This window comes from Notamacropus eugenii, chromosome 1, assembly GCF_028372415.1.
Source record: "Notamacropus eugenii isolate mMacEug1 chromosome 1, mMacEug1.pri_v2, whole genome shotgun sequence".
NCBI classification, from domain to species: domain Eukaryota; kingdom Metazoa; phylum Chordata; class Mammalia; order Diprotodontia; family Macropodidae; genus Notamacropus; species Notamacropus eugenii.
Window position 1 is genome coordinate 282,520,917 of NC_092872.1, and position 25,970 is coordinate 282,546,886.

The window sequence follows — 25,970 nt, forward strand, 5'->3', positions numbered from 1 at the left end:
GATCAATTAGACCATTAACTCTCGATGATTCTCAATTAAGAGCCAGAAGGGATGGAAGGGACCATTTGCTCCAACCCCCTCGTGTTACGGCCAAGGAAATGGACCTGCCAAGAGATGAAATGATGTGTCTGAGATCACCCAGCCACAAAGATGAAGGTCTGGGAAGCAGACCTTATTCTCTGACCCCCTCCGACCCCCAATACAATGTTTTTCCCACTGCACTATCCAACTTCTCTTATCCATTTATCCAGTAAAGGATGTTGAAGCTGAAGAGATCCCACTAAGTTCTAGCTCTTCATTTGACAGAAGAGGACACTGAGGAGCAGAAAAGTTGTGTTCAGGTTGGAACCCAGATGCCTATGCTCTCAGTCCTGAGCTCATGCCCCACCATGACATCAAAGCATGATGCAATTAAAAATAACAACAATGAAGCTGACAATAGTTAGCATTTATTTAGCATTTTCTAAGTATCATCTCATTTTGTCTTCACAACAATCCTGGAAAGTAGCTGCTCTTCCTATCTCCATCTGAATTATAAGCTCTGTTAAACCAAGAGAGACACAGGCATGTTTCCCACCTTGGAGGAGACCCCAGTGGATGGGCCCTGTTCTGAAAAGTCATCATCCTGAACTTGGGACCTCCCATGTTGACCCACTATGGATAAAAAACTAAAAACAAAACAAAGTACCCCAAACATGTGTTAAATAGGAAAATGTCAAGAAAGGCTGAGGAAACATGTATGATGGATTGATGGAAGGTGAGAAAAATCAAACTTTGTTCAGATCTTCAAATCCCAAAGGGAAAAGGGTTTATTTAGCCATGAATGGGCATAATCATTGAATGCTATCATTACAGCCAAAATAGACCATTAAGGTCCTTTGATTCATTTGATGCCCTCATTTGACAGAGGAGGAAACTGAGGCCCAAGAAAGTTAAATGACTTTTCCAAGGTCACCTTGGTAGTGGCCAAAACAAATCAAGTGGTAGTCAGAAATAAACGTAGCTTTGACATTCAGGCACCATTCTCAGCAGACAGGATGCAAGGTTGGAAGGGACCTTGGAGGTCATCTGATCCAATCTCTTCTTAAGGAAGAACTTGACCAAGGTTGTATGAGGAGGAAGGAGTAGAGTCCCAGATTCAGATCCACTGGCTCACATTCCCTCTGAATCCTTAGCTCTGCTTTCCAAGCTTGATTTGGAAAGTGCCTGGCTTTGAGGATGGGGATAGAGCAGTCTTGAGTAGAACCCCTCCCTACTCCCACCATGCCCTTTGAAAGTATGCCTAATTTTCACTTATTTTGCCCCTAGACCTTAATACTTATTTGGTTTTTGAAGAACAATTTAACAGGAACAAACATTTCTTAAGCATAAAAATCAAGAGACTGGAACAATACTGAAGAACTTTGAGAATCCAATGGAAGGACTTGTGTTAGATCCTACAAGGAAGAGGGGGGCCCTGGCTTAGCTCCAATAACTCACATTTGGGGGTCACTTTAAGGAGAAGCATGGTGTGCTGCAGTGGGAATGTTTCTGTGCTTGTTTTACAAGTGAGGGAAAGGTGGCTCAGAAAGATGGGATGAATTGTGAATCAACAGCAGAACTCGAACTTGAGCTTTCTGCCTTCAGATGCTGTGAGCTTGCCTCTTTGTAGGCAATTAAAGTAAGGAGGCTTTTACAGATCCCTTAAAGAGAGTTATTACTTCTGGCCAATGTCAAATGAAAGCTAATTCACTGAGAATTTGAGACATCTGGCTTCATTTCTTAGCTTGGGATCAGAAAATCAACTTCCTAAGTACAAGATGGAGGGTACATGGTTAGGCAGCAGTCAGTCTGAAAAGGATCTGTGGACTTCAGTGGACTCCAAACCCAATATGAATCAGCAAGGTGATATGGTTGCCAAGAAAATGAATGCCATCTTAAGTGAGACATAAAAAAGGGTGGGTGCCCACTTGTTGGGTCTCTGGGAAAGAGAATTCTCCAGAATCCTAGATTTAGAGATGGAAAGGCTATTTAGAGGTTATTTAGTCCAAACACATCATTTTTGAGTTGAAGAAAATGAGGCATCCAGTAAACTGATATAATTGCTAGATCCCTTTGAAATCAGAGAAGCACAGGATGTGGGGGAAGCTAAGAGGTCATAGTCAGATAACCCCAGACTTAGAAGTGGAAGGAGCATGAGAAGCCATTGAGTCTAGTATCCACTGATGAGGAAACCATGGTCAAGAGGGATGATGTCTTGTCCTGGGTCACTGGGTAGCATTGGGCAGAGTCCATATTTGAACCCAGCTCCATGACTCCAGTGTCAATGGTCCCTTGTGCCCTAGGGGACCTGTGGGATCTCTCTGAAATTCTGTGATTTTGTGGAAAGTATCAGGAAAATGCAGGGTAGGAGGCAAGATTATACCATCAATGATAGCTTGTTGACAGACTAATTTTAGGGTTTGAAGGACAGGAAGATTAATGCCAAAGGAGCTGAAATGAGCTCTGATCCTTTGAGGAATTGGAATATGATGAGCTGTTTGCATTCCCAGAAACTTGACTGTGGAAGTCATGTAGAGGGCATGCAGGAATGGGGTGAGGGGAACTGCCTGGATGGCCCTGAGTCCACCTCTGGGGTCCCAGTCTATTTTGACCTCTCCCTTGTAAAAGCCTGGAGACACTGAAATGAGACAATGCACCACAATGAAGAAGAATTAGAATCTTCAGTCAGGCCACTTCAGGACTCAGAGCATTGTCAGGGCTCCCAGAATGCCTTTTAAACTGAATGAGAAACAACAACAAAAACTAGTTTTTTCTGATACTCTAGAGATTTCTTCTAAAAACAGGGGCTGGATGGAAAAGAGAGGGCAAGATTCAAGTACCTTTAAGAGCAGCCTCCAACACATGGCATTAGAACCGACAGATGGATCTTTCTGGAATCCCCAGCTGGAGAGGTTTTTCTCCTAAGGTCAGGAGGAATTTCTGCTCATGTTTGTCCTTGGTGCAGACACAGAAACTCTATGCTGGAGTTTGTGCCCTCTTTGATGGACCAATTTATCCCCAAACAGAAGCAACATAAGACAACAAATCCTGGGGAGGAGGGGATGAATGATGCCACAGGCAGGTCATGGATAGGAAGAAGCTCCCAATGGTGCCACTGACTAGTGTAATCTTAGTTAAATGATTTCTGTTCCCTTGTCTGTAAGATGAAGGGGGAGACAGCTAGATCACATCACACAGAAGTAGATAGGTCTCTGGGTCTGCATCAGGAAGTCTGGGGTCCAGATCTTTCCTCATATGCCAGCTGTGCAAGCATAGGCAAGTCACTCAGGCTCTTCCAGCCTTGGTTTCCCCATCTGTAAAATAAGGGACTTCTAAGGTTTCCTTTAGCTCTTAGTCAATGCTCTAATGAGATCCAGAGAGCCATTGCGATTTTTTAATTTCTAAAGTAACGGCTCTCTCCATTTGGCTTCCAATGTCCAATGCTCTACAACACTTGACATGTGGCTTTGCAATATGTTTTTTCTTTTCTTAAATTTTTCTTTTCCATTACATCCCACATAGCCAGCTGCTTAAGAGCCTATTACATACTGCTGCTCCCTCATATCTAGAGAGGCTTCATTATCGGACATTCATGAAGAATAGTCTCATGGAGAGGGGACTGGATTTGGAGCCAGATGACCTGGCTAGCCATCTGCTAAGTGACTTTGAGCAAGTCACATCATACCTGAGCCTCGTAGGATCATGGGATTAGACTGTAGAATCATTAGAATCATGGGACATCTAGAATCATGGAAGTTCTCTTTAGAAATCATCTAGTTCACTTGGCAGGTGAGGAAACTGATGTCTAGAGAAGTTAAACAATTGTCCAAGTTCAATTAGTAACAGAACAAGGATTGAGACCAGGCTTTCTGACTTCAAACGTAGCACCACTTCTACTAATACCACACTGGCTTTGACCAGCTTCTTCTCCTACATAATGACATTGTTGGACATCTAAGGGACCATCCATTTCGAATTCTATGAACTTTCATCATGTTCATCATTCATCATTTCTGATGGTATTGATGAACCTGAGACCTAGGTATCCTGACCACATTCAATTCCTTGTATATCCTATCTCTTACCCACCTTCTAAGTGTGATGATTGTTAGGACTGGCCAGTCATGCTTCTCAGAAACATGGACATACTTGAAAATCTTCATCCAGTGAGGTGAAGCCTGACACTGCCCTGAGCAGCCCCTTCCCCCTGGAGGGAGTCTCTGATGATTCAGAAGAATTTCTTAAATCTGCTTTCCTTTGATTTACACTCATTATTTATGGCTCTGTTCTCTAGGATTTATAACTTTGCAGGTCATCCTACTTATCTGTTCTTTCTGGCTTTCCTTCTGCTTTCTTCCAAATATTTAAAAATGCTTCATTGAACTCCTTTTCTTTCATTTTAAGTTCTTGTAAATCTATAGCTAGTCTTTTCTCTCCCTCCCATTCTCCTTTACCCATCAAAAACCCAAACCAAAATATTTGTAAAAATCTGCACAGAATAGTGCCAAGATTACAAAGATCCCCAAGAATTAATTTTCTCGATAGCTCAAAAACAAAAAGATGCAAAAAGAATGAAGAGGTCACAGAAAATGTTCTACCAAAGGGGATGCTTTTAATGACCCTAAAAAAGTACCACAAACACCTGCCCTTTTAATCCCCATATCTTCCCTGTGATGCTATTTTACAGCTAGGAATCATGCACCAACATCATCTCAGAAGAATCCCTATTCATAGTGGCCCCAGTGGAGACAAAAAAGAGCATGGTTGAAGTCGACCACCAAAGGCAAAATGACACTGACAAAAGATATTGTTACGTAGAAGTATGGGCAGCTAGGTGGAGCAGTGAACAGAGCATAAGTCAGGAGGACCTGAGTTCAAATCCAACCTCAGACACTTGACACTTACTAGTTGTGTGACCTTGGGCAAGTCGCTTAACCCCAAGTGCCTTGCCTTCTCCTCTCCAAAACAAACAAATAAACAAAAGTAGAAGTAGGCCTAGAAAAGGAGGAAGCAGGAATATGAACGTGAGAATCCTAAGTCTAGCATCCTTCCCATGAACTCCGCTTGCCTCAAGAAATGCCTAAGGGTAGCCCCAAACTTGTCTGGTAGGTGGCTCTTGGCTTTCTTTAGCAACATCCAATAATTTAACCGTGTTCCTTTAAAAGGGATGAAATTCATGAAATTGATTTATATTTCTTCCCAATCTCATAGCAAAAGTGATTACAGTCAGAATGTTGAGAGATAACCCAACTGGATGGGAACTGCTTAATCTAATTAGATCAATTTTGCTTCTGCGTGGACACAGAGCAAAAATATACCAATTCATCATGGGGCATGATGGGGCCTCTGGTGTAATTCATCATCAAGCCAGGAATTTCAAATGCTGTTGGGTCACCAGACTTGACACTGACAAGTCATTCTGAATTTTGGGATGGTTTTAATGTGTACAGCAGGGGAAAACAAATGGGGATTGCATGGCATTAATTACTTGGACCATATTTTTAAAAATCCATTAAAGGAATGTCACCCCCTTCAGTGTGGTCTTTGAAGACTCTAAGGACGTTTAGGGGCTGAAGTAGATTAATCAGACACAAGTGTCTGGAAAATGGTCTAGAGGAGGTGCTGTGGGCTCTGCTAAGCCATTTGAGTCTGTTTGGACTTCAGTTATAACATTTGTAGTAGGTGGAGCTGGCATGCAAGCAACCTACTGACCCCATTTTCTGCTGGTCTGATTTCCTTACAATGTCTCATTCTTCAAATGACCACATCCCCAACTCAAGATATATGCATATTTTTGAAAAGCTCTGAAGGCTAATAGCTTTGCTCTTGGTGGATTTTGGAGATATTTCTAGGAGCAATTATGAACATTGGCATAAGGGACAGATGAAATATGCAGGGCACAAAAGAATCAAAGCTCACAACTGGAATCACAATTTTAAAAATTCAGAATCACCATGGTCCCAGTGATTTCATTCAACTGACTTGATTGTGCATAATGACTTATTTATTAAAAAGAACTAAAGAATAAATGGATAGGAGATCTATTGGGGAACTAATTGATCACAAATGGGAGGCCAGGGGTCACTAGAGAACGTTTCCAGCTTTAGCAAAATCCAGACACTTGCTTGATCTAGAACATTAGCAATGTTCTAAAGCATTTCTAGGAATAGTAGGAAGTTTTCCTTTGCATTCTGGGGTCTTATCTTCCTGAGCTAAGATAAGTGTTTCAGATGATAAAGATGTGTTTTTTCCTCCTGAAAATTTCAAAAGGATCTTCTGTTATCAATTCTCTTCTATTTTCATGTATCATAATTAAAACCAAACCAAACCAAAATGTCCGCACCACCTGTAGTTGTAGTATTTAGAAACTGTTTCATCATCTACATCTTGAAATCATAATAATTACAGCTCACATGCATAGGGCACTTTGAGATTTGTAAAGAACATGAAAGATATTTTCTCATTTGATCCTGTGAGGTAGGGACTATTATTTTAAAGATGAGGAAACTGAGGCTGACAGAGAGGAAGTGTTTTGCCCAGGGCCACACCACTGGTGATGACTTGAGGTAGGATTTTAATCCAGATCTTTCTCCAAATCCAGCACCCTCCCCACTGGAACAACCAGTGCCATCATGCATTACCAGTGACATAGATCCTATTTACACCTGCAAATGCAGCGGGATTTCCTCTTGAAGGTGGGCTGGGTCACTCCTTTGATCTGTTTGTCCTTCCAGGTACACTCTCCCATCCATTTATACAGCCAAGTACCTTTGCTGGGTTGCTGCCCTTGGAAACAACTCTGAAAATATCTTCAGAGCTGGAAGGCTACCTTGCCCATTGTAGTTTTCCACTGAAACCTCCAGAAGGAACAGAGAATGACAAGGCTCTTGAAATGTGCCCACCATCACCCCACTCATCATCTCCCATGTTCCTTAGACACTTGGTATTTCTCCTCTTCCATCTCTTCTTTAATTAGCTCAAGTAATTCAGGAAGGCCATCGGATGGAGAGCCCTCTCTTCTCAGCCCCCCCAGCCCTAGCTACTTCTACTGGGTTCTGTGGTCAGATGTCTTTGTTGGAGTCTGAACATGCCTCATTTAACTAATCCATCTTTAAGAACTTGGGAAGTTTAATGATGATGATGATGATGATGATGATGGTGAAAATAATAATTAACATTTAGGCATTTCTTGAAGAGTCAGTGCCAGTGTGGGATCCAAACTCAAGTTTTTCACTATACCCACTTAGATGAGAGTGAGCATTTATATAGCATTTTATGTTTGCAAAGTGCTTTATAAATATCATATTTGGTCCTCACAACTACCGTGGGAGATAGGTATTGTTTTTATTTCCATTTTACAGATAAAGAAACTGAAGCTCGAAGTTGAGTGACTGGCCCAGGATCACACAGTTAGTAAGTATCTGAGGTGGGATTTGAACTCAGGTCTTCCTACCTGCAAATCTGCCACTTATTCATTGCATCTCCTAGCTATCTCTAGCAAGGTAAACATTTGCTCATAATAAATAAATCTAATTTCTCTTAGAGCTAACAGAAACAAGCACTCTATTACTTTGCTATCTAGGCTTCTATAATCTACTCCCACTATGGTAGCATGGTGTTTTCTCTGAGACTTCTCAAAGCCCTGGTTTACTTTCCTCCTCAGTAAAATCCATTGTCTCCTGATTACCTCCAGGGTCAAAACAAAAGTCTCTTATCCCTTTCCTCTCTTTCCCATCTTCCTACCTTGCTCTTCCCTCTAGTTCTCCTGATCTGGTGACCCTGGTCCCCTTGCTGGTGTGAGCCTGTGACTATGCCTTTGTGCTGGCCTCTCCTGTGCCTGGAAGGCTCTCCCTTCTCCTCTAGCCTTCTTTTCAACACTGGCCTTATGGACTCAACTCAGATCCAAGCCTGTTCTTTACACCTCACTGCTCCCTCCTGCCCTTGCTGCTGCTTTCTCTCTGGGATCACCTCCCACTCACACTGCATGTATCTTGTACATAAAGTGGCTCTGTGTTGTTTCCCTCATTCAATGGTGAGAGCAGGGGCTGTTTTTGACTTTCTTTGTGTTCCCAGAGCTTAGCACTATGCGTGGCATATAGTAGGTGCTTAATAAATGCTTGTTGACTTGACTTAATTTAAAACATGGTAGAGGAAACTGTCCCCAGGCTTACTGATAACTTTGATGCTTCGATGGCTCCAGAATCTCATTGTCCCTCCTTCCACCGCTATACAATCTACCTTTTCCAAATCTCCTTTGCTCTTCTTTCCATGACTTTCTATAAATTCTCCACAGAAGATATGCCCCATTGGCCTTTAAAGACAGACTCATCAGTCAAAGGTCCAACAAGACTCATCAGTCAACAAACATATATTAAGTTCCTACTATGTGCCCAACATTTAGCTAGGCACCAGAGATACAGAAATTAAAGTCAAATAGTCCTGGAGGAGTCCTCATAGGCTTCCATTCTATTGGGGGATACAGGATGAACATCTATAGGTACACACAAGATCCATACATATGTTCTTGAACTAAATAAAGTGCATCAAGATTGCTTTTTCTGATTAGATGCTGAATGAGTGGACAAATGAAGAGACAGGCATTCAGTGCCTGGTACACAATAAGTGCTTAAAAAATAAATGCTTACTGATTGACTGAATAACTCACCAAAAGTTAGAATGATTCATTGATTTTTACTTAGAGAGCTTCCTTTATTTCAGGAAACTTTAACATTTTAGAAAAAGGCAAAAAACAGAGATTAGACCTGAGGTTTCATTGGTATAAGGAACTTCCTGGTAAGGAGAGTCCCTCCCCAATGCAGAAGTCTTGGAAAATTGCCTGGAGTGGCAATTCTTAACTTTTATGGTCTAAGGCCCTCTTTATACTCTCAGAAATTACTGAAAGGCCCCAAAGGGCTTTTGTCCATATCCATTATGTCTATAGATATCTGCTATATTAGAAATTAAAATACCTTAGTACTATTATGAGAATTATTTTCACCTCACAGATCCCCCTTCCCTGAAGTGGTCTGAGGCATCTCAGAGAGAGACCTGCTGAGGCAGGACTCTGAGAGGTGAAGGGATTTGCCCATAGTTATGGAGTCAGGGAGTCTTAGAAGCAAGGTTTGGCCCAGGGTGGACTCCTTCCACAGTGCCATATTCAGGATACTTGTACTGTTCCTAAACACTTAACTATGAACCAATTCCTTCTGTCCTCAGAATGTATCTGGCATTTAACTGAGTAATTTCCCTTGTGACCAAAGCTTACTTTTTCAACTTAGAAGAAAAAGGGAGCATTTATTTTTAATTACTAAAAAAAGGCTTGCTCAGATGATAACAGTGAGACCAAATGAGAGAGGGATGGAAGGAGAAAAGGTGAGAGAGAGAGAGAGAGAGAGAGAGAGAGAGAGAGAGAGAGAGAGAGAGAGAGAGAGAGAGAGAGAAAGAGAGAGAGAGAGAGAGAGAGAGAGAGAGAGACAAGAGAGAAGAGAGAGCGAGAGAGAGAGAGAGAAAGAGATTCCACAGCATGGGACAACAGGAAATGTGCTGAATTTGGAGTCAGAGAACCTGGATTTGAATCATTGCTTAGTCTTTTGCTACTTTAGTGATACTGGACAAGTCACACATCACATCTCCACGCCTCAGTTTTCTTTTCTGTCAAATGGGAGAATTGGACTAGACACTCTCTCAAACCCCCTTCAGATTTAAGTCTCCACTCCTCTGATTGGTGGGCACATTTTCCCCCTGACACCAACTGGAATTCTAGCATTTGAAAGAGCATCTTCCCTAACCTAGAAAGCTGTGAATCAGGCAAGTACCTCACCCTAAAGGCCAGTTAAGCTATTTCCTAGTAAGTCAGAGAAATCACAGCAGCTGCCATCCCCTCTGTGACATTTGTCCCCCCTGCCACTGCCCTGAGCTCCCCAACCTAGTCTAGGTCTGTTCTTGAAGCACTTTCCTGAATTGGCACTGGGAGGCACAGGAGGGAATTTTCCTTGACTAGGAAGTTCTCCAGCCCACTCTCCGACATACTTGCACATCGGCCAGCTGGGTTCTCTTAAAAACTGACCTACATTGAACCAAACTCTTCAAATGTGTGTTAGATCAAATTTGTTTCTTTCTACTTGCTCAGAAACTGCTATGCTCTGCAAATTTCCATGATATCATTGCCAGCAGATACAAGCCATGAATGACCCTGGAGCAAAAAAAAAACAGCTTGTTTTTAGAGGGGGTCTTTTTTTTCTTCCTTTCTTTCTCTCTCTTTCTTTCTTTTTCTCTTTCTTTCTTTCTTTTTCTTCTCCTCTCCTCTCCTCTCTCTCCCTTCTCTTCCCCTTCACTCTCTCCCTTTCTTACCCTTCCCATCAGTAGTTCAGGAAAAATCCACATGCTCATGATGTACAACATCACAGGTATTGATCAGTCTTATAGTTTGGAGTCAGGGCAGACCTAGGTTTACATCATAGTTAAAACAATTGTCATCTGGGTGGGGCAAGCCACTTGAGTCTTTCTGAGCCTTAAAGGAAGTTACAAATTCTAAGAAGTAGAGGTGAGGAGGGAGTGAATTCCATCATGGAAAAGGCAAGCAGGTGAGAGATGGAGTGTTGAGAACACAAAGGAGAATACTGCACAATAAGCCCAAGGATGGTGACTGGGACCAGATTGCTAAAGATTTTCAATGCCAAGCTGAGTTTGCATTTATCCCAGAGATAACAGGGAGCTACGGAAGCTTTTTGGACAGAGGAGAAATATAAATACAGATTTAACCTGTGCTTTAGGGATATCAATTTGTCAATGATGTGGAGGAGAGATTGGGGAGGGGGTAGATTGGAGCCTCTTTTGTCCAGTGGAGAACAAAGGCTTATAGATTTAAAGTTGGACCTTGGATGGTATCTATTCCATCCATCCCATTTTTATAGAAGTGGAATTCAAACCCAGTTCCTGGGACTCTCAATCCAGTATTCTTTTAATGGCACCATGTTATAATAATATTCTGTCAAACTATGAAAGACTATGTAAGTTATTATCATTATTAAGCTGAATACTAATTGCCATGAAATGCATAATGGAAAGTCATTCACACCCAAAGAGAAATCAATGGCAAAATCATGGTATGCAAAGTCCCCTTCCAAATGCTATGGCCACAACCTATTCTCTGGCCTCTAATTGCTACTTGATTAAAAAAAATTTTTTTCATCTCGGAAAATTTTGTATGTATTGGTGTGACCATGAAGTTCATTCATCAACAACAGTTGAGTGACTGCATTAAAGGATGTCCCTCCCACTAGCAAAAAGAGACAATCCCCATTGGGCAGTGATAATGGGTCCCTGATGGTGCTGAGAGAAAGATCATGGAATGACTAAATATCATCAGAGCCCAGTTCACAGAACGATTCTCTTCCTTTTGGGTTTCACAAAGGCAGGAACAAAGGACATGTTATAGGGCATTAATTTCTTCCCCAGATCTGAGATTCCAGAATATTCTGGCAGATTTCTGACTGCTCATTTGCTCATTTTCATTATTAACTTTTTTTCAAATCTTTTCACTTGGAAGGATGGTTAGGAAGATTTTATGATCTATTCTGATTCCTCTTAGCCCAAGACAATATAAATTACCTTGTTGATTTAGCTAAGTAATCCAATCTGGGCTAAAATATTATGCCAGGCCATGAAGAAATTGATCATGAGTCCTCCAGAACACTGTGGTCTCCAATGGTGAAATTAGTTAAAAACCACAGCAGCGGTAATTAGTTAGTTCATGTTTGATTGAAATTATAATGTATTACATTTATGAAATCTCTGTAGGCCAATTGCTTTCAAGTGATCTTAATTTATTACTGACTTTGAGGGTATTTTTTAGAGCTATAAGCATTACAGCAATGACTGGATTTCAGAAGAAGGTGTCATTCGTGAAAGCATTTTTTCCCCCTGGAAACAACTACAGAGGCCATTGGGATAGTGTCTCCCAGATGGATCCAGGGCACAGAACAAATACTGATCACTATGACTGCCTCCCAGGCTAGAGCCAGAAACATTCACATCTGACTTCACTTCTCTAAGCTGGATTTGGCTGGCCAAAAGACGAAAGATGAACACACGGCCAGGCCTGCTGGGTTCCCTATTGTGGATTTGTTACTCAGATGACAGTGCTGTGGTTTTCTTTCTTTTTTTTAAAATGCACTTCCTATAATGAGCTGAGAAACTCAAATTCAGATGGGGTTTATGGTTTCATTTTCACACAATAACTTTGCACGCAAAGCTGGGAATTGGGATTACATCATCTGTAGGCTACCAAGCACATATTCCAAAAACATGTCCCAGAAAGGTTCATTGAAATCATTCCATCAGCTAGGAAAAAAATCAAGACATTTCAAAGAGGAAAGAAAGTATAGTTAAATGATTTTTTAAAAATCATATATTATTCATCTTCCTTACCAACCTCTTCCTGAGAACATCACCTAGTATCATTCAAAGGATCCATGAACTTAGAATCAGAAGGGACCAATGACATGCACTCCAAATCCTTCATTTTATAAAGAAGGAAACTTATGCCCCAAGGAAAAGTGACTTGCTCCAAATCACAAAGGTAATAAGTCATAGGGCTGAGATTCAAACTCGGTTCCTCAGACTCTGATTCCAGTATTCTTTCCATTCAACAATATCAACCTGTTTCACTATGGCTCTATCAAACGCGGCATAAGGTTAAAGCCAATATGAGAGTGTGTGTGCCGAAGGGAGAGCTGCCTTATTTGACCATCTGGTTGGTGTCTGTTGTCTCAGTGAGAAGACATTACTAGTGGGAGTCAGTTCACAGAAGATTACATGGTGATTGGGAAATGACAGTGTTCACATCTGGGTAAGCCAAGTAAGCCAACAGGCTCAAAGAGACATCTCAGAGTTCTGTGAAAAGCTGCCAAACTATTCTTTCTTAAGCTACTGTTTAATGAGCAAGTGTCTTGTTTTGAGGGGGAAAAGAGGGGGAGTTTGCAATAACATGACATCCAATCACTCAACAAGCACTTAGGAAGCTCCTACTATGTGCTAGGCATTGTGTTAGCACAAAGCATACATCATCTGAAAAATATCTAAATCAAGTATCATTTTGATTGAGTAGGATGGTTTTAAACTAGTTCCTTGAGCACTGTATTCCCAGTACCTTAGACAGTGCTCAGAGAGAAATCTGCTCGATCGACTTGAGTTCACATTCCAAGTCCCACCTCTGAGGCTTTGCAAAGGCTATGCCTCATGCCTGGAATGCTTTCTTTTCTCACTGATACCTCTGGGGATCTATAGCTTCTTTTAAGGCTGAGTGCAAGTGACAGCTACTAACAGAACTCTTTCCTGGTCCCCCTAATTTTCAGTGCCTCCCCAAATGATTATGCATTTACTTTGAATATATTTAGTATTCCCCCAAAAGAATGTAAGCTCCTTGAAGTAAGGCACTATTCTTTTTGTGTGTGCTGTCATGGCCCTTCTCCTCTTCTTCCTCTATACTATTTCACTTGGTGATCTCATCAGCTTCCATGGAGTCAATTATCATCTCCGTAGAGATGGTTCCCAGATCTACTAATCCAGCCCTAACCTCTCTTATGACCTGTAGTCTCTCACTTCCAACTACCTATTGAACATCTGGCATAGATAATGTCAATATGTGGTTTTCTGAGTCAATATGTTGTTGCAGGGATCCTTTAGTAGCCCCTATTTCTATTTGAGTTTGATGCTATGACTGTAGACATCTTAATTCAACATAAAACCAAACTTGTTATCTTTCCCCCAAAAACCTCCCTTCTTCCAAACTTCCATATTACTTTTGAGGGCACCATCAACCTCCCAGTCTCCCAGGTTCCCAACCTAGAAATCATCCTTGACTCTTCATTCTTTCTCCATCCCTCAATTTGTTGCCAAGGCCAGTAGATTTCAGCTTTGCAACATCTCTTGTCAATTTTACATCTAGGCATCTCTGGAGTATCTCTTGTCAATTTCACCTTTGCAACATTTTTCCGAGATTTCACCTCTGTGCATCTCTTGTAGATTTCACCTCTGCAGCATCTGTTGTAGATTTCATCTCTGCAGCATCTTTCATAGATTTCAGTTGTATAGCACCTCTCCAATATTTCCCTTTCTCTCTTCTGACACTGCTCCCACCCTGGTTCTGACCCTCATCATCTCACATCTGGGCAATAGCTTGCTTAGGAGTCTACCTAACTCAAGTCTCTTCCCACTCCAGTTTATCGTCCATTTAGCCACTGAAGTGATTTTCCTAAAGTACAGGTCTGATGACATCTGTCATCTCTTACTCAATAAACATCATTTCTCTGTTATAACATGGTGCTTAGAATCCCTATTATCTCCAGGATCAAATATAAGATCCTCTGTTCACCTTTTAAATCCCTTTACAATCTGGCTCCACCCTACCTTTCATTTTCTTACTAAACTTGATTCCCTTGAACATACTTTATCCTATATATAGCTATACTGGCCTCTTTACTGGTCACCACCATCTCTTGATTCTTGATTGCATCTTTTTACTAATTGTCTCCCATAACTGATTCATATGTTTATTAACCTTGGACACGTGTCTCTGACAGATGTGCTCAGTGGAGTCAACCACTTTATGTGATTAGCAAAAGACTCTCCAAATCAGACAGGCTTAAGAAAGGAGGAGGCCAAAGTGTACCTCAAGGCAAAAGACAAAAATCTGATGTGAAAACATGGTACAATTTTCTTTTATTTCAGCTCTTATTGAGCTAAGAAGCCAACTCTGTTCAAATTTTCACAGATACTTTTGCTGAATTCTCCTTCAAACATCATGATTACTCTTGGATAAAGTGGAATCCTAATGTCGTTAATGGGACTAGAAGTAATAGGCCAATTTAGGATGAGTCTTTAATTTAAGCCTCCAAGAAATCTCCCCATACATAATAATAATAATAATAATAGCTAGCACTGAGAAAGCATTTTAAGGTTTGCAAAGTGTTTTCTTTAGGTATATTATGTATATTATATGTATATGTATATTATGTATATTATCTCATTTGATCTTCACAATAATCCTGAGAGGGAAGTATTATTATTATCCCCATTTTACAGAAAATTAAACCAAGTCCAACAGTGGTTAAATGACTTGCCACAGGACACATAGCTAGTGTCAGAGGCTGAATTTGAACTCGGGTGTTCTTGACTTCTGGGTCAATTCTTTAAACACTGAGTCACCTGGCTGTTTGGTTCATGGTGTGAATAGCTTCATTGATCCCCTCATGCAGAGGTTCTCATCAATCTGAGAAGTCCTCAGCAATAGGGGCTGACTTGGACAGCAGAGAGAAGCTGCTGACCTCTTATCTATTATCTTATAATGGGGATCATTTCCCCAAATTGGGCTAAACTTGAGGGTTCCTGAAATCCCATCCAACTCCTACCTCCTTTATAGGGTGAGATGAATACCCTTGGATGGGGTGATTTTTTGCTCATTAGGATGACTGGGTCATGTCTTGGGTGGATCTGAACCCCACCCTTGGACTTGGCTTTTAAATGGGAGCAGCCCAATTTGGCAGGATGCCTGAGACGAGAACAGAGTTGAGCAGCTGGCTAGACCCAGAGAGTAGATTTGGATCCCTGGAGAGGCCAAGGCTGTTTGTTCACATGGCACTTCCCCGCACCCCCCCCCCCAAACCCCACAGGGGACTTCTAATTCTTAGAGATAAAAACTCTGGGTGTAGGGCTGCTGAGGCAGAGGGAGTGGTCACAATAAAAAACACAGATCTCTGACTTTTTTGCAAGTCATATAATTGAAAGATAGGCCAATATAAATAAAGCTACAGACACCATTATGAGTAAGTATATGTAAATATTATATTTGCTTAACATATGTAAACTACATTCAATGTGTAAATTATGCTGCTGACTTCATAACAAAATAATAGAATTTCAGAGGAATTACCCATGTCTAGCACCTCTTTTTAGAGGATGCAGGTAAGATGGTACAATGGAAGAGCCTAGGCTTGGAGTCAGGAAATATTGAGTTCAAAATGTCATCAGACACTTACTAGCTGTGTGACTTCGGGAAAGTCTCTTAAATGCTCTGTACCTCAGTTTCTTCATCTGTAAATAGGGATAATAACAACACTTACCTCCTAGGGTCATTGTGAGGACAGAAAGAGATAAATTTTGTAAAATGCTTTGTAAAGTTTACAGCAATACAGATAGGTTAGCTGTTATGATTATTTCTTTAGAGAGGGGAAAATGAACATATGCACACATTAAATAGTTGACTTGTTCAGGGTTACCTTAATGGTTACCAGTTGAGCCAGGACAAGGGCCCAGATCTCCACCCTCCCCCCCTCCCCCATCAAGTGTTCTGTACCATGAAAATGAAGAGTAAAGTGGTGAAAAGCAACCTGTGTTTAGGAAACCCTCTTCCCCTCCAAAAGAGGATGAAAATAGTATCTTTCCCTCTACCAAGAGCTCCCAAGGGTCAACATCACATTGACCTTTGAGTGGATTGAGGCTGGGGCAGCCAAAAGAGAGGAGACCCAGTGCAGGATAACCTGATTTCTGAGTGCTTGAAACTCACGTCTTGGTGACCACCTTGCTCCTGCTCATTTAGGGCCAACTAGAGTAAAACACCACCTCCTCTGGGGGTTCCTGTCTGCTTTTCCAAGTTTACTCATGGTACTCCCCATCACATTGCATGGTGGCCACACTGACCCCGTGGCTATTCCCCATATGCAACATCAGATCTCCCACCTCTGTGCTGTTGCATAGGCTGTGTGTTTGTCCTTCATTGCTGAAGAAGACCAAATCATTAGAGAAGTAATGACATGACTTGCACTTGACTTTGTTTTGAATGAGGGAGGGCTGTGCAGGTCACCAGCCTCACTTTTCCTCCAGAGCTATTTGAATCCAGTGACCAGATATTCATCAGGATGACTGGAGATGACCCAGGATGAGGCAATTGGGGTTAAGTGACTTGCCCAAGGTCACACAGCTAGTGTGTGTCAAGTATCTGAAGTGAGATTTAAACTCAGGTCCTCTTGACTCCTGCATTAGTGCTCTATCCACTGCACTACCTAACTGTGCATAGGCTGTATCTCCCACCTGGATATACTTCCTCTTCACTTTCACATTTTGGGAATTCTGAGATTCCTTCAAAGCTCAGCTCAAGCACCACTTGAAAGTTCTCTGAAGCCTTCTGCTGCTACTGCATCCTCCATTCACTGTGCATATATTCAGTATTTACTGATCAGTGCACATATAGTCTATCCCAAAAGAATGTAAACTGCTTAAGGACAAGGATTGCTTTGGCAGTTTGGTGGTGCAGGGGATAGAGCGCTGAACTTGAAGTCAGGAAGTCTTGAGTTCAAATCCAGCCTCAGACATTTACTAACAGTGTGACCCTCTGCAAATCTCTGTGCCTTAGTTTCTGTAAAAAGGGAATAATAACAGCATCTGTCTCCCTCCCAGAGTTATTTTAAGGATAAACAGACAATATTTGTAAATTTATCTGCAAGCCATAAAGCACAGTGTAACAGCTATTATTACTATTGCCTTTTTTTTTTTTTTTTTGGTATCTCCAGGGACTGCCCAAAGTACCTGGCACATAGTAGGTAGTTAATAAATACTTGCTTGAATTAAAGCAAATGTGCTCTCATTAGACCTACAGGAGATAGTATCTGAGAGAGGACGGCTCTAGAATTAGTTTAAGACATTAAACAACCACATATCCTTCAAGCAATTCCCAGAAAAAAGTGGACTCCATGCCATGTTCTCTAGGTGAGTGTGGTCTTCTAGAGGGAGACTTGATTCACATCTCTTGTGTGTACAAGCCCTGTCTGGCCATTGTAATAACTCCTGTCTCCATGTCTTTGCAGGGAGATTTAGAGATGATATTTGGGCTGATTTCATCCTTTGACTTAGGATATTCAATCTTCTGTTTCAATCTTAGGGCCACGGAGGTGGCCTCTGGCTGCCTGGACTCAAGAGAGCCCATTAATTTGGAGAGGCTTTCTGGTTATCTCAAAAAACAGCAATTACCAGGTAAGACAGACTGTCCACAGAGCCAACTCTCCCCCCACTAAATTCACCTCTTTACAGATTGCAACAGATGGAGTAGCCTGTTGTTTTTCATCACATACACATAACACAGCCTGGAGCTTGGCTAAGTCTGGCGTTCCCGTGGTTTGTTTGCATCTGTGAACTCAGAGACTGCATAAGACCCACCCCTTTGAAATGGAGTTGCTCATTCCTAAGTCTCTCCCAGAGGCATCTGGGAGCAACTCCTGCCACCCCTTACCCCCCTTAGTGGGTAAATCAGCAACTAAAGACATTTAGGGGCCTCACAAAAGCCAGCTGAAATTCAATCCAGGTTGCCTGGAGGGAAATGACCTAAAAATTTTCCTTGTTTTGTCAAATCCAACCAGCCCCCAGTAAGGGCAAAGGTTGTACAGAATGGCTGGGTCATTGGAACAAATGGGAAACCAACTTTGGAAAATCCTTCTCCCCATCAGACGATTGAGAGTATCTGAGAGGGTGAGCAGCTGGGGGACTTAGTAAAGAAAAGATGAAGCAGCTGGCAACTGGACGATGACGTATGGGGCTGAGGGACGTGGAAATGCTGGGGATAGGAGCCAGGGCCAAATTATCCACTAACGAATAAACTGGGAAAACCCAAGGATGCAAGCCTGGCCCTCAGTCAGTAGGAGAAGGGCAAGCTTAGACCCCCTCCAGCAGCACAGAACACCTCCCACAAGGAAATCTGGAAGCAGTGACCAGGCCTCTAATACCCATCCCCTGTGACTAGGGTACAGAGAAAACACACAGATGTGTACACACACAAACACACATGTACAATGTATGAATATGTGCATGAGTACACACACATGCAGACATGTGCGCATATAAACACATGCATGAACATGCTCATGCTCCCACCAAGGGCTTGTTTATAAACATGGCAGAGAGCACCAGCACTGATAAGAAATGAAGTACTCAGAGTGACTCGGAACACCACATAATGGTCTGCGGCTCTGGGTGCTGAGAACAATCCCCAAAGCCATCAGAGTTTATTTTCATGGTGGTGCACTTTTTAAAAGGATTATTATTGTTAATATTTAATAATAACAATAACAATAATTTCTCGGAAAAAATAACAGGCAAACCACCAGAACACCAAGAGAAGATTGTCAAAAAGACTGTTATTTTAAACACATGTTTCTGAAACAATTTGTGGGCCCTGCCAAGAGCCCGGCATCCAGTCTATTGGCCTTTTTTTGCATACATGTCTTGCTTTGGGAACGGTCTATAAATTCCCTCAACATTTTCCTTCATCAAAAACAACTGAGGAACAGTACATGGTGTGCTGGGGTATAACCTGGCTGTCTCTGTTGGGACTCGATAAGGGTCATGTTTTACGTGCTTAGCACAGGAGGCAAAGGGGAGAAAGAGCTGGGGAGGGGGTTTGCTCAGTCAGCTTCATGTAGCGCTTATCACACACACCTCTTCCTGGGCACAGAGCTGGGTGCTTGGCATTGGGGCATGGCAGGAGTAGGTAAGGCACAGTCCAGGCTCCATGGAGCTCATAGTTTATAAGTAGCAATATACGAAATGATTCCTGGGAAGTACACAGAGGACTAGAGTGCATGGAAAAAGAAACTGGGGCATATACACAGCAGGATGAGCAAGCAGCAGCTGGCAATGGGCTCTAGGTGTGTGTGTGTGTGTGTGTGTGTGTGTGTGTGTGTGTGTGTGTGTGTGTGTGTGTGTGTGTGTGTGTGTGTGAGAGAGAGAGAGAGAGAGAGAGAGAGAGAGAGAGAGAGAGAGAGAGAGAGAGACAGAGAGAGAGAGAGAGACAGAGAGAGAGACAGAGAGAGACAGAGAGAGAGAGAAAGAGAGAGAGACAGAGAGGAGAAAGGGGGGAGGAGAGGCAGGCAAAGGTCCTTAGATTTGGAGCCAGAGGTCTGGGATTTTAATTCTAGCTCTGCTGCTTATTACCTATTTGACCTTGAAAAGAAGGAAGGAAAAGAGGGAAGATGAAAGGGAAGGAGCAAAGAAGGGGGAAGGAAGGGAGGGAGGAAGAAGGGAAGAGAGGAAGGAAGCAGTCACATATTAAGCATCTACTATGGGCCAGACATGGTTTACAATTATTATCTCATTTGATCCTCACAATACTCCAGGGACAGAAGTCATGTCATTATCTCCATTTTATAGTCATGGAAACTGAGGCAGATAGTGGTTAAGTGACTTGCCCACATTCACACAGCTAGTAAGTGTCTGAGGCTGTATTTGAACCAACTCAAGGCCTAGTGCTGCATCCATGGTGCCACTTTACATGCACTTACATGCATCTCTAGGGAATCCCTGTGTGCTGTGCTGTGCTGGGACATGCCTGAGGACTCAAACACAGAGAAAATTGAAGAGTTTGGGCTTCCAAGTTTTGGGTCTAAGAACTAGCCTCCTTATTTAATAAAAAATGAGCTGGAGGTTGTGATATTCTTGGATGTTGTCAGGCACACGGAGTTGCTGCAGAAGATCACCAAACAAAATCTGTTTTCATTGAGCCACACAGAGTAGAATTAATTCACATGTACTGAAAGCCCTTAATGAGCTACAGCTGCATCATTGCACATCAAATTATCTCCTGGCCTCAAAGAGCTTATGGTGGGAAGAAAAGAATAGAAAAGAAAATGTGTTCTCTACCCGAGGCCATGGTACCCCATTCTGGCTTTGCCCTCCAGTTGCCTTGCATCTCAAAAAAAGTCATAGAATTCTCAACACAAAACCAATTTTATTCATTTTACTTCAAAAAACATTTATGTTCTGTCTAGTACATGGGGACTCCACAGGGTTGAGTGAATGACTTATTAGTAAATAAAAGTCACTGTAATTGCCCAAAAGTTGGACATCCCTACATAAAGTGTCCCATTTTCCTTGTATGGAAAGGAAAGTCATTAGCAGAGAAATCCAATTGTCTTTTTGTAAGCTTTTGTATTGGGGTAGATCAGTGGACAGAGATTGGGATTAGGCAGATATGGAAAGGGAAGGATCAGATATCCTGCACATCTTAATATAGTTCACACATTCATCTGTGTGACTTTTTCCTTTTACTTCTGTAATAAAAGATAGTAATCTTTCTTTCCAGCCTTAAAAATACTGACTTTACGAGAAAGATAATGAAATAGGAACTCAATACATCATAGCATTTAACAGAATTTCTCGTTATGTCTTAAAATATGTTGAGATTTATGTTGGGTGCATAAACACGCTGCCATCTTTCAGCATGGCACACCAGGAAACCAATGGCTGTTGATGACAAGCACAGGCCCAGGGAGAAGGAGAAGCAGAAGCAGAGAACTCAACTTGCCTCCTTTTGGGGGCTCCAAGAAAAGTAGCCCCTTCATTTAAACAAGTGCCTTTTGCTCAGTTGGAGAGCAAAGATGACCGCCATATTGTTTTAGCGATGGTTTCTCTGTCAAAGAGCAGCAGGACACTGTGTCTCAGGAGAGTTTTCATTCCAAATAAATGCTGGAGTTTTATTGGTGCCTCACCCCTGTCTATCTATCAGCTAAGTGTAAGGAGATGGCCATATTCTAGTCCTGTGCTCATGGCAGACACTTGGAGTTAGGAGAAGGAAAACCCAGCTCTGTAATAGCTGGATTGTTGAGGAAATCTCTCTACAATGAACATGAATTCAAACAAGCTCAGATAAGAGGAAAAATAGAAGTGACCATTAGTGACAATATTAATGCTCATCATGATTTTCCTCATTATTGCTAGCATTATTGCTACTGCAGCTCTTTAAAGGTTGTAAAACACTTTATAAATATGAACTCATCTTATCCTCACAACTACTTTGGGAGATAGATGCTATTATTATCCCCATTTTACAGACAAACAAACTAATGCAGAAAGAGGTGAAATGACTTGCCCCATCACAGGCAACAAGGGTCACACAACCAGTAAATTCTGAGGTTGAACTCATCATCTTGATGACTTTGGGTCCACATACATGTGTGCAAATACAAAAGTCAATCCAGAGAAGTCTTTGGTGGATTAAGTCAGCACCATTACATAAAAATCTTGGGTATCTGGATTCCCACTCAATTTATTAACTCCAAATTGAATAAAAACACAAATCTTTAGAATTAATTTAGGTTATAAATCGATATGACAAAACTCAGTGTCAACAAAGGCCTGTCTTTTCCTCCTCTACAGTTCAGGAGACTTCCTTTCTCACAGAAGCAGAATGCAGAAAGCACTACTCTTAGAATCCATACATTCTGCCCACTGAGCTTTTGACCTCTTGGCTGGAGTTAGACAATGGTAACCAGGATGTGAGGGTGGTGACATCTTGAGATCTCTTTCATTGGCCTGGCAACATCTTCATGTGAAAAGCTATCACCAGGACATTCACATATATATACATTTATATATGTATATATATAGTATACATATATATACACACACACATATATGTCTGTATGTATGTATATATACGTATATGTGTATGTTGTTGTTGTGTTTGTCCTTCATTCTCAGACAGGACCATGATGACATTACAGCTGATTTTGATTTTAGTTGAGGGAGGGCTTATAAGTATATGTATAAATGTATATACACATATGCACATATAGACCTATATGTATGTATGTACACACATACATACACCTATATACATAAAGGCATGTATATATACACACATATGTAATTTGTGATATCAAATATATCAAAATGACCTATCAACATATTAAAAATTGCTGTTTATTTTTTATGGAGATATAAAATGGAGTCGTGATTTCTTTGCTACAGGGAACTTCCAGGTAAAGAGGCCTTCGTCACGGACAAAGAGCAGTACCTTCTCAGCTACTTAGCTTTAGAGAGTAGCCTAGAGCATGAAGGGACATAGAGGTCAGAATTATAGTTCAGGTCAGAAGCAAGACTTGAAGCTGGGTTTTCATGGCTCCAAAGCCAACTCTACACCCATGAAACCACAATGCTTTTGATTTTTTAGAGCCACAGAATCATACATAGGTTTAGTAACCTTAGAGGCCACTGAGCTCAACTCTAATTTTACAGATGAAGAAATAAAGGCACCAGGAGATTAAATGACAGCTTTACCAATAATGTATGAGTATACCTGCCCTCCAATGGATTATTCATATTTCTTGTCATCATTACTAATTTACAGGAACCCCAGAGCAACGCTCATTGCATTTCTCTTATTACTGGTAATCTGGGGCTCATTTTCCTATGACTTTGTCAACAGTTGGCAATTCTTTTGAAAACCATCATTCATATCCCTGCCCTTGACTTTCACTGGACTCAGGACCATCCCCATTATCCACTGGGTGACTGCCAGCGTCCACCATCTGCTTTTCTCCCTTGGCCCAATATTTCTACATGTAGATTGATGTAGGCAGCATTGTAGGATTCAGCATTTCTGCCCTGATAGGTCTAGACCAGGGGTGGGGAATCTCTGACCTCAAGGCCCTCAAGTGTAGTCCTCTGACTAAATCCAAATCCTCTTAATAAAAAGATTTGTTCTGTAAAACTTCAGTCAAAAAGCCATACCTAAGGACTTAGAAGGCTCACATGACCTTGAGGCTGCAGATTCCCCACCCATGGTGTACACCAAGAAAAAAAAATAAGCTCTTAGAACCCTAAGTCAGTAAACGGCAATACATATTGTCACACAGTTATATAATACGTGATCCTCTATCTTCTCCTTTCCCTTCCCTTCCCTAAGTTCTATTCCAGCTCTAAATCTATGACCTGTGCATGTGTGAGATCAAACATTCCTAGCATACAACTGAGCCTGACTCGAGATGGGAGATGGGAGGGCAGAAAAGGCATACCCTGAATTCTTTTTAATATATCTCCCATTGAGCTGAGAGAAAGGGAATGGTTGTATTAAGATCACGAAGTGTTCCATTCACCTGAGAAAATTCATTTCATCAGGGAAGACACCTCACACTGAATACACCATTCAGAGTGGACGACAGACGTGAGCCTCCCCTTCGCTCTCCAAACCTCATCCTGGGAAGCAGAGATGCCAAATGAAGTCTCTCAAGCAGCGATCTGCTTTTTCCCTCCCTGGGGCAGCCAGCCTCCTACAGCTGCCATGAAATATCTGTCAAGAAACATTGCCACCATCCATCCCAAAGATTTCTCAACTTGTTTCTACCCTGGCTCCTTGAAAGCAGGAGGATTCTTTCTGCCATCAACTTCCTGTGTGAGAGATGCTCAGGCAGCCTCAGTGTCTTCATGTATCACCCAAGTGGCCACCAGCTGCTCCCATCAGGTGGGGATAAGACAAGCTTCTAACCCACTTTCTGGGACTAGTCACATCTAGGAGATGAAGCAGGCAACCCAAAGCAGCTCAGGTAATGTGGCAGTTCAGTGAAAATTAAGAGAAAATGGCTCACACCTTGTAAACACTATGAGTGTGCGTGTGCGTGTGTATGTCTAGTTCAGGGTTTTTCTCCTCTCTGTCTAGAGCATGAAATCATCTTGAGCCAGAGTTCATGTCAACTTTCTAGACAGGAAATTGGCTCTGTGGGAAGAGAGCTGGGGTGGGAGTCACAGGAGCCCTGGGGGCAAATCCTACCTCTGGAGAATAGCAATAATGAATGATAATCATAGCCAACATCGATAGAGTGCCAAGGATGTGCCAGGCACCGTGCAGGGCTAAGTGCTTTACAGATATCTCGTTTGATCCTCACATCAGCTTTGGTGAGGCAGAGGCCATTAGACTCCCCCTTCATTACCAAGTGATCATGGGCATGAGATTAGATCTCCTGGAGCCTCAGTTTCCTTTGCTATCCAGTGGGGATCCCAAGACCTGGCATGTTACTGACTGGTATGAGTCCCACCAAATCCTGTCATTGCTGTCTGCACAGCTCCTCTAGTATCCAGCCTCTTCTCTGTCCCCTGGGGAGCTCCTCATTGCCTCTTGCCTCAACTGTGGCCCAAGTCACTGAATTGGTCTTGCTGCCTCCAGGCTGCCCACTCACCAGTCTACCCTCTCTACAGCCATCGCAATGTTTTCCTAAAGTATGGGTATGACCATGGATCACTCCTGCTCAATCACCTGCAGGTTCTCCCTCCTGCTCCCAGGGACATATAGAGACCCATCTGCTTGTCATTGAAAGCCTCTCACAATCTGATTTCAACCTACCTCTCCAGTCTTACAACACTCCCTTTCAGACACTCTATGGTCTGGCCCAAGTGACCTTTTTAAAATGGTCATCACAACCCCTGTGGCCGTGCCTCTGCCCTGGCACCCACTCCTTCCTCATCTCTGCCTTTTACAGCCAATCCCAAGCTTCCCTGGAATTCCACTTAGCTCATTTGGGACCTTGTGCATGCAGCCCCCCAAATGCTAGGGTTTCCTCCCTTCAAAATTATCCTTGAATAGTGTGCGTATATTTTATAAATATTTACATGTGGGTAGTGTTTCCCCTGATGGAATGTAAGTTTCCTCAGGGCAAGACCTTGTTTAAAAAAATGCCTCATCTCTAGCACAGTGTCCAGCCTAGAAGTAGGTGAATCATAAATGAGATATATATGTATATATAATATACATACATATATTTGAACCTCATAACCCTTTGAAACAAATGCTACATATATATATATATACTTTTATATACGCTATATATACATGTATATATACATATACACATATGGTGTGCCTTCAAAAAAAAACATATAAAGTAGGTGGTACAGTATCAGCATGGATAGGGACTAGATCTGTTATTTCATTAGTATTGGGAACTTCCAGATGAGGATGCTCCTTCCATCAATTCAGGTTGGCACCTTCTTGGCAACTTAGAGTCTTTGAAGTTTCTTAGAACATTGGGCAGCTAGGTGATGCCATAGTGCACAGAGTGCTGGACCTGGAGTCAGGAAGACTCATCTTCCTGAGTTCAAATCTGGTCTCAGATGCTTACTAGCTGTGTGAC

At 41.9% G+C, this 25,970-nt stretch overlaps 1 protein-coding gene across 1 annotated transcript in view; it reads right to left on the reverse strand.

The window, feature by feature from the left end:
- Window positions 1-25,970, reverse strand: part of ADAM12 (ADAM metallopeptidase domain 12) — a 357,420-nt gene that overhangs the window by 160,274 nt on the left and 171,176 nt on the right. The gene's annotated exons all lie outside the window — the stretch shown is intronic.